Consider the following 5,599-nt stretch of genomic DNA (forward strand, 5'->3'; position numbering starts at 1 on the left):
CACCACCCAGGAGCAGCCCACTAAGCAGCCCACATACCCCTTCGTAAAAAATAACGATGAGGAGTTCATCCTCATCCTCACGACGCGCATGGGCGCCAGCAGCACGCCGTGCTCCTCTTCTCCTCCCTCGCTGTTGAACTCTCCTTCCTCGACGACGTGACGAGGGACCCTCCGACGCTGTATAAAAGCCTCGGGAAGAACCCTAGCCTCGAGTTCTTCCTCCCTGCTCCAAAAATTCTCCCCAGACGAAACCCTAGCTTGCCCCGGTCATCTTCCTCGTCGCCGTTCAGAGCCATCCCTAACCTCGCCGTGACCACCATCGAAACCGCCGTCCTCGACTTGCTCTTCCTGCCAGAGGAATTGAGCCGCCACACGCTAAATCGACGCCGTCGAGTTCGTCTTCCCCGACGCTGGGACTGACAAATTCCGGCGATGTCGACCCCCTCACGCCTCGCCGACAAGCCTGTCGTGTCCGCGGTGAGTTCCTGGTTCGCCTGAGCATCCTAGCTCTTCCCCTAGCCTCCTCTAGCAAGCCCATCACCGTAGGCCCGTGACCACCGCCGCAGACCATCGCCGCCGGCCAAGCTCCGGTGACCATCTGGTGGCGGCGCGACCACCACTAGCATCGCCTTGTCGTCCTCGTTCCGATGCACTAACGCACGCCCTCGCGGGAACCCTGCATCGCCGGCGTCGACCACCACTGGCCGCCGGCAGAGCACTTGGTTGCCACATCGGCACCACGTGGCAGCCAACGTGGCTAAGCCCCACCAGTCATTGACTACGTGGGTATTCAGTCCGTATAGCTTTAGCAATTTCCATTTTGAATTTCAATTCAATAAATGCTGCAACTTTACAAATTCGTATCAAATTCATAATAATTCAGAAAAATACAAATGAAATATTAAAATTCTTAGAAAAGAAAACTCTATCCAATAAAAATATAAAATGAAATTTTTATTTTTAATAAAAATTCATTTATTTAATACTTATTAATTAAGCCTTTAATTTTAATTCCAAATTCAATTAAAATTCAATAAATTAAGAAAAGTTTCTAAAATAAATAAAAACCAGTAAGAAGTTGAATAAAACATTATAAATTATTTTCTTTAATTATTATTTTGTTAAATCCTTATTAGAAGGATTTAAACCTAATTAATAATTATCTTAATTATTAATTCATGGAAAAGTAATAAAAATACCAAATCCAATATTATTATTTCAAAGTTATTAACAACTTCAAATTTATTAATGAAGTTATTAAGTTAGGAATTCAACAGTAATTATGCAACCCTAGTTCCATAAAGAAGAAAACTAGGAACTCATCATTTCATGTGTAAACCCAAAACCCTAATTCCTTAGAAACCCTAGCTCCACTATTTTATGTGTGAAACCTAAATTATTCCCAAACCTAAACCCTAAGTAACATGTGATCATGTTACTTCATCAATAATCATAGATTCATATCTAGCAACTAAATACTAGTTCAAATCCACATAAAATATGGGGACCCTATCACTACTAATTAGCATCCCATGTGTTCATCTTCATCAGACCTAGATAATTAAGTAGGGTTAACCAAGTGTAAACCCTAGATCCTATTACCCAAGTCGTCATCCTTATTCATTCCTATCTAGCATCACACTATTGTGATTAACCCTAACAGCAACCAAACCTACTATTTTACTTTACATAACCCTGTTCCACTAAACCATATTAGTGTGGGATACTTATCCACTATCCTATTTAGGGGCCAATTATTCCTTACTTAATAGAACCAATAGTAAAACCTAGACAATCTCAACCTAATTGCGATACTTCTCATTACTTAAGAAGTATGTTCTTCAAAAGTTATTCTTTTGAAGAAAATAAGGAATCATCATCAACCCTGCTTATAAGGACCTATAAACCCTAGCCAGCTATCACTAGCAAAATAAACCACCTTGACAAACAACCATGTATAATTAATTTCTTAGGATGCCTAAGCTTATCTTAACCTTACAAGTCCTAAGTGTTGATGAATCCAACTTTGTTGGGATCCATCTAATATTTACTCCAGCAACTACATGAAGCCATACTCAACCATAGAAACCCAACCTAATTGTCATACTTGTTCTTTATCAAAGAACATGTTCTTCAAAAGCTATTCTTTTGAAGTATATGATAATCAATCATTAACCATGCCATATAGTACTAAAACTAACCACTGTTCTTTACTTGCTAACATTATGCCAATTATCATTCTTTGTGTGCTCAATTGATTACTATGCTTTATTATCTACCTGTTTATAATACCAAGTAATCACACCTGAATAAGAACCTTGTATGTGAATCACTCTAAAAAAAAGTGCAACACACCCTAAATTAATCATTACAACTCACTAATCTTAAATCATCGGGGTTAGGTCACGCTTAGAGCGACTGCATCTCATTCTTATGCATTATTGCATCCTTGCCAATCTTTTAGACATCGTCCTTACCTGACGATGATGTTATTTCAGAATTTGGAGTTACTGCGTATCGAAGACCTTGCCTGCATAATCTTGCAGTCAAGAAAGGCAAGTTCATCACTTGCTCATGTCATTTGAGTATTTCTATCAAATTACTTGCAAAGTACTATGGTTATCACTATTGCATCAAAACCAAAACCACTACTTTCATAACTATGAATATGACTATGTGGTGGGCAATGGAACCATGGATTGTGTTGATATGGTGGAGGTTCCATTGCAAGGGTTTATATCCATCTAGGATTAAACAACAAATGTCGCTAGTGATTCTTGTGCCGTAATACCCGTGTTAACCATAAGATCTGGAATGGGACGGACTAGTCAATCGTATTTCCACCTCTTGTACATCAACGGATGCGCTTACCGTAGCAGTTGTATCTGGCGGAACAACCGGAGGGTGGGGATCCCACTCTAATTCCCCATGGTAAAGCATTGCTTGCCGTAGCAGTTGTGTCTTGCGGAACAACCGGAGGGTGGGGATCCCACTCTAATTCCCCACGGTAATGCGGTCTATGATGGGTTGCAGCTACCGGCGTAGGAGTGTATGTTAGAGCCCAGCACTGTCGTCGTGGTCGGGATCCACCCTGAAATCTACGGGAATAATGGGACCGGCGTGGACCCAGGGTCGGGGCATGCAACAAAGGGTGGGTGTGCGAGGTAGCGGAGGAATATGATTGACTATGACCTTATACCGGGCCTCATAGCATAGGAAGTGTGGACGGGTTGCGCGCCCGGTTGGCACCAAGGTTAAGATCTCTTATGGGTAAAGCAACACACCTCTGCAGAGTGTAAAGAACCGTGACCTGTCACTCCCTGTTCCGGGATATGGAACTGCGAACGCGGCCGGAAAGGAGCTCCATGAAGTTCTAGTAAACCGGTGAAGGCTGACGGACATAGTTCTTCTGAATAAAAGCAACCTTTTGAAGAAATGGTTTTGAAAACCTGCATTGGAATTAGACTTTCTGGTCTAATGCCGTAGCTAGTGCATTAAACACCTCTTTCCTATAATGAACTTGTTGAGTACGCTCATACTCATCCCACTCTTAAATCCCCTGCTTAGATATGGAGGCATCGAAGGAGGATCTGCAGTGCAACTCGAAGGCCGAGGAGTCAACAACTACTTCAAGAGACAGGACCCTGTCAGAGGAGTCAGATACCACATCCAACAAGGCGAAAACATAGTTTAGCCATAGAAGGGAACTAGCTTCCTAAACCTAGCTCCTACTTAGCTAGAATCTATTCATAGCCTCTATAGCTAGTCAAATACTCTACAAATAGAGTTCGTGATAGGATTAGACTACGAGTCGTTCTTCTGGTGTTTATTTGCAGATTTACCTCATTGTAAAGTAGGAGGCTGTGATGATCTTATGTAACAGAGTCAATGTTGTAATTCTATAGACATGCCTTGGACCCGCATATGTTTCTGTTGTACCACTCTGAGCGATATAATACTAGTGGAATGGTGTTTCATTGGTGTTATATCAGACTTGCATACTACACCATGCAGTGGTATGCCGGGTCACCACAGTTGGTATCAGAGCAAATGCTTTGACCTAGGATTAAAACCCTTTAAAGGAGACCTATAGGATTGGTAGTGTCTATAGGAAGTTGTATTAGTTAAACCAAATCTTCTTATGACTTGAGATGGATATTCACTTGAGAATAATCCTGACACACTTGAGTCAACATTTCTTACCTAACTTACCAAGATAAAGTAAAGTTAGTCAGCTAATCCCAAACATGTAGTACACAATTAAGTCCTTAAAACAATAGATGAGTAGACCCCAGTTGGTATACAATACATGGTAGTCCAAAGAGAGGATACAACCATAAGGAAGATATCCTATTGGAAGATGTGTACCAACACAAGTTATGATTAAGTAAGAATTATTCAGACATGTAATAGGAGTAAATCAAGTGATGAAGATAATTAAGATATCCTAATAGAAAATGTAGACCAAGTTAAGTAATGAGTAAGTAAATTATCCAAACTTGTGAAACAATTGATAGTAAGTGATAAAAACAAGTGATATGAGGTAGTATAGACCATGACGTGTCAATCATGGGAAATAAGGAAGAATGATAGGAATATTATATGTCTACCTACATAGTAGAGTAGCTAATCATATATGATTCACCTGAGAATCATTATGTGATGAACATCTAAAGTAATTAGGAGAAGTACAATCATAAGTCAAGTGCGAAACAATAGAGTAAGATTTGTGTTCCAAAACCATGGGAACTGTGTCAAGTACATCAGAACCCTAGTTATATGGTAAGAACATATGGAAGTATATATATTTCCATAGTTATGTGTTTGGAGTAGCAATGTTAGAACCTAGACATATCATGTGAGATAGTTCCCAATAAAATGAAGGTTAAGTAGTACTTCCAAAGAAAAATAAGGTTAATCTTAACCATCCCAAACCACTTTGTTTCCAGTTTATCTCATTGCAAATGTGCAATTACGGTAAATGTTGAGATAAATAGTAGAATCCCATATATTCGTGCTAAGTATCACGATATAAACCTATATTATGTGGTGTTATATACTACACATCAGAGCCTGATGTTTAGAGATGTCTTACTCAACTAGTATATTCAGGCTTATGATGGTGTGTACTATAAACACAAAGCTGAATCTTCTTGGATTTTAATGGATTTTCATTGTTTGACTAGATCCATACATGAAGTTTGACTTTGATATGTGATACGTCTCCGACGTATCGATAATTTCTTGTGTTCCATGCCACATTATTGATGATATCTACATGTTTTATGCACACTTTATGTCATATTCGTGCATTTTCTGGAACTAACCTATTAACAAGATGCCGAAGTGCCAGTTGTTGTTTTCTGCTGTTTTTGGTTTCAGAAATCCTAGTAACGAAATATTCTCGGAATTGGACGAAATCAACGCCCAGGGTCCTATTTTGCCACGAAGCTTCCAGAAGACCGAAGAGGAGACGAAGTGGGGCCACGAGGTGGCGACACCCTAGGGCGGCGCGGCCTGGCCCCTGGCCGCGCGGCCCTATGGTGTGGGCCCCTCGTGCCGCCTCCTGACCTACCCTTCCGCCTACTTAAAGCCTCCG

The sequence above is a fragment of the Lolium perenne genome, chromosome 3, assembly GCF_019359855.2.
Source record: "Lolium perenne isolate Kyuss_39 chromosome 3, Kyuss_2.0, whole genome shotgun sequence".
NCBI classification, from domain to species: Eukaryota; Viridiplantae; Streptophyta; class Magnoliopsida; order Poales; family Poaceae; genus Lolium; species Lolium perenne.